Source organism: Dasypus novemcinctus, chromosome 11, assembly GCF_030445035.2.
Source record: "Dasypus novemcinctus isolate mDasNov1 chromosome 11, mDasNov1.1.hap2, whole genome shotgun sequence".
Taxonomy (NCBI): domain Eukaryota; kingdom Metazoa; phylum Chordata; class Mammalia; order Cingulata; family Dasypodidae; genus Dasypus; species Dasypus novemcinctus.
Window position 1 is genome coordinate 40,775,884 of NC_080683.1, and position 7,865 is coordinate 40,783,748.

Genomic DNA, 7,865 nt, shown 5'->3' on the forward strand with positions numbered 1-7,865 from the left:
GTGTATCAATGTGGTTTATTACACTAATTGGTTTTCTTGTGTTGAAATACCCTTGCAAACCTGGGATAAAACCCACTTGATTATGCTGTATAATTCTTAATTTTTTTCACAGAATATAAAAGTATACATTTAATCTTCAGAACAGTCAAACTTCTGATTGAGTTTGGTTTTCCATAGATTTAAAGCAGGACTTTGTGGTGAAAAGGAAGTAATCATTGTACAATTGAAATCACTACAAGAAATACGGGGTTTTTAAACACAAATACATAGACACATACCTTAAATATGCAATATGGCAACTAATGGTGGGTTGGAAAAAGAGTGCACAGACCAGAAGCTAATTCTCTCTGCTCCCTGCCTCCTGGGAATGCTCCCAGGAACAAGCCAGCAGCAGCAAGTGTGCTGCTCACACTTCAACAGCCATCCTTGACACCATAGGCAGCTGGACTGCCCTACAGAGGACACTTGAACCTTAAAAATGTAGGAAAGAGCTCACTTACAGTACAGCCTATTGCATACATTTGAAATAGTACAGTGGTTTTTTTTTTCAGAAAATGATAATTTTTCATGCTTTTGCAAAATTAAAAATGGGAAACTTTCAGCCTGTGATAATATAAGGTGAAACTAAGTTGTTATAAAGCAGGGCTTACTTTGCAGAATTTGGGTGCAGGTAAAATGCTTCTATGACTAATATGCCCTCATCCCTCCAGCCTAGTAGAAGGCAACCTTCCCAAAAAACAAGGCAAGTGTTACTAGAGAAGTAGGCAGGTGACAACTCTCCAGAGCAGCAAAGACAGCCAAGCTGTGCACTTCCCCGTCCTTCCTGCTGGCAGGCTCCCTGCCCTTGTTGAACCCAGAAACAGTTCACTTGAGGGGGACTAGAACCAGCAAGCAGAAACTCCCACACTAGGCAACACTGTCTTCTGGGTCGTTAAATTTTCTTGTTTGTTTAAAAAGCCCAAATGGTTTTATCAACTGTGACATCTTTCCAACTCAAAGCTGTAGTTTACTCACATAACCCAAACCATAAACAAACAGACTGTATGTACAGATTTTTTAAAAACTCTCAATGAAAAAATACTACAAAAAGAAAAAAGAAAAAGTGAGTGGCAGCCTTGTCATCATCTAAGTCACTGCAGCCGGGCTCACCTAGGGAACCTGCCCCTTGCTCAATCCTGCTCTTGCTCCCCCAACCCCTACTCATCCTCCGTGGTGGCTGTGAGCATCCCTTTCCATCAGGTGAGGCTTGAGCATGTTGAAGAGGTGGAGCTGCTGCTCTGGACTCAAGGTGAGGAGCTGATGAATCAACTTGCTCGATTTGGGGGTCCTCATAAAGGTGGCGATGTAGACATTGATGAAAATGGCCATCAGGTACTGGCTGTCAAAGTAATCCATGATACCTCCATGGCCAGGAAAGGTGTTGGCAAAGTCTTTGACTTTAAAGGCTCATTTGAATCTGCTTGCAAAGAACCCTCCAAAAGGGCCAATGAGTGAAGTGAAGATGGAGAAAGGAAAGCTGTGAATCTGGAATGGGTACATCTGGACTGTTTTCCAGCCAGTGGCTGACTGGACCACCCCTGGAATGCTGTACTCCTGCAGGCAAAACAGGTCTGAGGGCTCACAGTCCACAGTGAAGCTGTTGGTATCATTTCTATACTCCATGGGACAGATGAAGCATCTATACCCAAACATCATGTAGGACAGTAGAAGGCCAAGCACTACAGTGGGGAAAAAGCCCCTGATGAAACCTTTCCAGGTCTTCTTTGGAGAGAGCTTGATGAGCAGGGTTGAGCTAAAGAAAAAACCAAACATATAGTCCATGATGTTGTTACAGATCACACAGGAGATGGGGACAATGAACCAGATCATTCCTTCAAACAAGTCGTAAATAACAAGGTATGACTGGGTTATGAAAATCATCAACATTACATGGACCCAGCCAAGTGTATATTTTTTTAGGCCTTCACTTTAATTTTTAATGTTACATTAAAAAATATGAGGTCCCCATATATCCTCCAACCCCCTCATCCCACTCCTCCCCCCATAACAACAACCTCCTCCATCACCATGAGACATTAATTGCACTTGGTGAATACATCTCTGAGCACCGCTGCACTTCATGGTCAATGGTCCACACCATAGCCCACACTCTCCCGTAGTCCAACCAGTGGGCCATGGGAGGACATACAATGTCTGGTAACTGTCTCCGCAGTACCACCCAGGCCAACTCCAAGTCCCGAAAATGCACCCCCCCATCACATCTCTTCCTCCCACTCCCTACCCCCAGCAGCCACCATGGCCACTTTATCCACACCAATGCCACATTTTCTTTGATTACCAATCACAATAGTTCATGAACAGAATATCATTAAGTCCACTCTAATCCATATTCTATTCCTTCATCCTGTGGACCTTAGAATGGTTGTGTCCACTCCACATCTATATCAAGAGAGGGCTTAGATTCCACATGGATGCTGGATGAAATTCTCCTGTTTTCAGTTGTAGGCACTCTTGGCTCCCTGGTGTGGTGGTTGACCTTCTTCACCTCCATGTTAGCTGAGTGGAGTAAGTCCAATAAACCAGAGTGTAGGCGTTCAAGTCTGTTGAAGCTCAGGGTCTGGCTATCACATGGTCAGTCCAGAGATTTAGGTCTCCTGGGTATACACTAAAGCCCAGCACCAATTACAGATCTGGTAAAAGTAACAGGAGAGGCTTGTGAACAAAGACCACATCTGAGCCCAGCTCCATTACGCAGAAACACAAACTCCAAAGTAGGGCCAACTGACATGGCACTGAACTCCATCTGCCATGACCATAGAACCTGTGGGTCTCTGTAGCCCTCAGAAGAACCAATACCTGAGGTTGTATCTACTTTATCCCTCTCTGGGACTCTGCTCAGGTGTGCATAAGGGCAACACCTCTGATAAGCTCCTGGCTTTTTTTGGAGACACATAGCCATATAAACTCATTTGTCCTTTCCATTTCTCCCTTTGATTCAGGTGAAAAAGCATTTTTAATTCCTGATATTTTATGTAGACCGAGATATTCTGCTGGTCTGAATTGACTCTTTTATTCAAGTCATTTTCTAGTTACATCATCAGCTGGTACTTGGTAGTAATCCCTCAGCGCCAGGGAGGCTCATTCCCGGCAGTCATATCCCATGCTGGGGGGAAGGCAACGCATTTACATGCTGAGTTTGGCTTTGAGACTGGCCACATTTGAGCAACACAGAGGCTCTCAGGAGGTAACTCTTAGGCACCCTGCAGCTCTAGGCCTTGTTCTTATTTCAGGTGCACAGGCTCACAAGCATAGTCATTAGTATCAAGGGCTCATTGTTGGACCTTCTTTCTTTTTTGGTCTTTGCCGTTGCACTTGGGGGATTGTTGTCATTCCTTTAGGGACTGTGATAGAACTCCCCTGGCTAGGAATTCAGCACTCCCTCAGTTGTTGTTTTTAATTGTAACCACTATGAAAATATCCAAACAGTTTTATGTACCCTGGATATATGCCCTGGAGAACTTCCATGGTAGTTCCATGGTTTCAGATGAGAAAATCGGCACTTAACTTTATGGAGCCTCCCTTGTATGTGATGGTTCTCCTTTCTCTTGCTGCTTTTAGAATTTTCTCTTTGTCTTGAGCATTGGATAATTTGACAAGTATATGTCTTGAGGTAGGCCTGCTGGGATTTATGGTGTTTGGGGTACATTGTGCTTCCTGGACATGTACATCCATCTCCCTCAGTAGATTTGGGATGTTTACAGCCATTATTTCCTCCAACACCCCTTCTGACTCCTTTCCCTTCTCTTCTCCTTCTGGGATGCCTATAATACATATGTTTGTGTGTTTTGCATTGTCATTCAGGTCCCTAAGTTCCAACTGGATTTTTTCTATCTTTTTATCGATCAGTTCTACTATTTGTTTGATTTCAAATGTTCTGTCTTCCATGTCACTAATTCTCTCCTCTGCCTCTTTTAATCTGCTGCTATTTGCTGAGAGTGTATTTTTGATTTTTTGAACTGTGGTGTTCATCACCATGATATCTGTTATCTTTTTGTGTATGACTGCAATTTCTTCTGTATTCTCTCCAAGTGCTTTCTTCATATTGTTAATTTCTTCCTTTACTTCATTAAGTTGGTCTCTACTATATGTTTTGAGAGCTTTAATTACTTGTCCGATGTTCTGCTCCTCTTCCTGGTTTTTAGTTTGTTCATTGGATTCAGCCATGTTTTCCTGATCATTGGTTTGGTTCGTAGTTTTTGTTGCTGTCTGGTCATCATTTTATCTTGATGGGTTTAATCAGTTCCTTAGCTTCTTTGTCTAGTCTTGGGGATTAATTAGTTGTTGTTCATGTGTAAGTGTTATGTCTTCTTTTTGTCACTTTGTTCTTCTTACTCCATTTTCTTGTTGGTGGCTAAGTTCAATTTGAAGGAAAATATTAGGGCCAGGGAAAGCAAAAAATGAGTAAGAAAAGACAATGTATAAAGTAGTATTGGTAATAAATGTTAACAGAGCAACAACATGAGATCTAGGAGAATGGATATTAGACTCATATAAGTTGTGTAGAGTTATAACAGTAAGTAGAGTTCCTATAATGAGACAGTCAACTGAATATGGGGAGGAATATAGTATGAATTAAAAGGGCAGTGTTTTCATGAGTGAGGGAAAGAGAAAAGAAAGACAATAATATCAAGAGTGGATAAAAGACAGAAATCAGAACAAAGGTATTAGAAAGAAAAAGTCAGACAATTTGGGGGGCCAAAGGAAGGGAGGTGGAATGTAAGAGAAAAAGTAGATGATGGAGGATAGAAAAATGTAGAGGAAAGGGAATAGTAGGTGGCCAAAATCAATACACACAGAAAAGAGGAAGTGGAGGATGAGGAAACACAGGAAATGTGAATGCACCCTGCAGCACCTATTATATAAAGAAAATAAAATAAAAAAGGGAAAAAGGGGGGGGCAAATAAAAGGGGGGGGACAATCAAGAAAAAGAAAAAGAGAAAAAAACTAAATAAATGAAAAAGGTCCTTGGGTGATAAAATGGGAGAAAAAACCAGAGACAATGCAACAGTAGCAACCATGACAAAAAAAAAAAAAAAAAAAAAAAGAACCAAAGTTTCAAGCTAGGAATCCTCTTTGCAATTAAATAAAATGCTTAGGGATCTGACATTCCCCCTTTCTCTTTTCCTCACCTCTCTCTCCCAGGGCAGCAGGAAAACTGCATGAGGAGTTTTCAATCTCCTGTAGGAGATTCAAGTGGGTCCTTGTTGAACCAACTCAACACATGAGAGCACCTACACCTCACCAGAAACCCCAAATATGCTATTGGAAGCTTGGATAGCATATCCTACTGTCCCTCCCCTTAGGTGTGCTAGGGGAGGTCTAATTGATTTTCTGACTCCACCTTCTCCCAGACCAAGTTTCCTATCCCAGAACATTTAGGTAAATTGGACTTCCTCAGCAAATTTGCCTCTCCTTTCTTCCCAGACTCCCCCCAGTTCAGTGGTATACTTCTCCAAGCTCAAGGAGAAAAAAAAAAAATGCAGAGGGCTAGGGTAATCAAGGACCTCAGATGGACCTCAGGGCACAGTGGATTTGGGAATGGGAAGTCCGTGATATTGCAGACTCAAGGTGTGTGAGTCTCTGGAATGTGGGCTACCAGGGTTTAGGGGATACAGACCTGGGAACCACGTATCCAGTAAACATGGGGTTTGGGAACACTGCAGCACAACAAAGTTTTCAGGAATCACCGCAGCTGGGCCACCAGCCCTAGGTGGAGGGGTCCCACCCCAACTTCTGGCCTCTGTGTCAGAAGCCCAAAATTCCACCTCTTGCAAGAATATCTTCTGTCACTGTCTCACCAAATCGACATCCAGACACCTCTTGCCTGCAAGCCCTCAAAACAGCCTAGTCCAGTAGGACTCTAACTCTACTCAGCTGCTTCTTTGCAGGAGAGATTATGAGGTGCACTCACTCAGACACCATCTTGCCCCACCTCTAATAATGCTTCTTGACCACTCTGAGCACAAACATGAAGAATCCTGTAAGGCAGAGAGTGAAGGAGATGAATTGGTGGTATTTATTGATGATGTGCAAGGGTTCCTCTCTCTGGACCAGAGTGAAGAAGTAATTCATCACCATCTCATGGCAATTTACACACAAGAGGAAGTACCAGCTGAAGGTCTGAAACCAGGGCAGGTCATAGGAGTGGTACACATTATAGCTAATAGTGATTATCTCATGGAAACACTTAATCTGGACATACAGCATGATCAACATTAAAGCCATTAGTCCCAGGGAAATGATGATGAAGAAAAACACAATCATGGCTATCATTAGGATGCCTCTCACCCACTAGTTCTTCCATCTTGAGAAAAATTGCAATGGGCCTGTAGAAGACCTCTGGGGTATCATCTGCAGAGGTTGGTGGGGAGTGGGTTCTGCATGACCCTCACTGTCCAATGGTCTCTCTCCATCTTCCTTTGCTTCTGACTTCTTGGTCCACTGGAAGCTCTGCCCACAATTCTGTTCTGATGATGTCACATGTTTTTCCATTTCTTCCACCATTAGGGCAATGCCACAGAAAATCAGAAGTCCTCTGGTGTCTACAGGTACTCTAATCATTCCCTAGTCAGGCATCTCTATTCTTGTCCTTGGGTGCTGTGCCAGGCTCTCCCATCTATGTGTGTCTCAGCTCCATCATGCTGGAGACCTGGGTGTGATGCAGCTGCAGGCCATCAGTGCAGCTGCTTCTCGGGCCACTTAGGTACCCATGTATAATTTATTTAATGTGCTTTTGAATTCTGTTTCAAAGTACTTTTTGAGGATATTTGCATCTATATTCTTTAGAGATATTGGCCTGTAATTTTCTTTTTTCATAATATCTTTATTTGGGTTTGGTATTAGGGTGATATTGGCTTCATAAAATGAGCTTGGTATCATTCTTTCCTGTTCAGTTTTTTAGAAGAGCTTAAGCAAGATCAGTATTAGTTTGTCTTTGAATGATTGGTAGAACTCACCTGGGAAGCCATCTGGTCCCAGGCTTTTCACCTTTGGGAGTTGAAACAGTTGATGACTGTTTTAATCTCTTCACTTATGATTGGTTTGTTGAGGTCTACTTCTTCTAGGATCAGTATGGGTGGTTTGTGTGTTTCTAGGAATTTGTCCATCTCATCTGCATTTACTAGTTTTTTGGCATACAGTTGTTCATAGTATCCTTTTATGATTTCTTTTATTTCTGCAAGATGAGTGGTAATGTCTTTCTTCTCATTTCTGATTTTATTTATTTGTATCTTCTCTTTTTTTTCTTTGTCAATCTACCTAAAATTTTGTCAGTTTTGTTGATCTTCTCGAAGAACCAACTTTTGGTTTTGCTGATTCTCTAGGTATTGTGTTTTTGTTGTTGATTTCATTTATTTCTGATCTGATCTTTACTATTTATTTCCTTTAGTTTGGTTTTGGATTAGTTTGCTGTTCTTTTGCTAGTTCCCCCAGGTGTGCAGTTAGGTCTTCAATTTTAGCTCTTTCATCTTTTTTAATGTAAGTATTGAGGGCTATAAATTTTCCTCTCAGCACTGCCTTTGTGGTGTCCCATAGGTTTTGATATGTTGTGTTCTTATTTTCATTCATCTCAGGTTATTTGCTGAATTCTCTTGCAATTTCTTCCTTGACCCACTGGTTATTTAAGAGTGTGTTGTTTAATCTCCATATATTTATGAACTTTCCCTTTTTCCATCTATTATTGATTTCTAGCTTCATTCCATTATGACCAGAGAGAGTGTTTTGTATTAAATTTATTGAGACTTGTCTTCTGAACCAACATATGGTCTATCTTGAAGAAAGATACATGGGCACTTGAAAAAATGCAT

The 7,865-nt window shown here is 41.7% G+C and overlaps 1 pseudogene; it reads right to left on the reverse strand.

The window, feature by feature from the left end:
* Positions 1 to 1,196: 1,196 nt before the first annotated feature.
* LOC101443622 (phosphatidate cytidylyltransferase 2 pseudogene) lies at positions 1,197 to 6,564 on the reverse strand (annotated as a pseudogene).
* Positions 6,565 to 7,865: the final 1,301 nt, after the last annotated feature.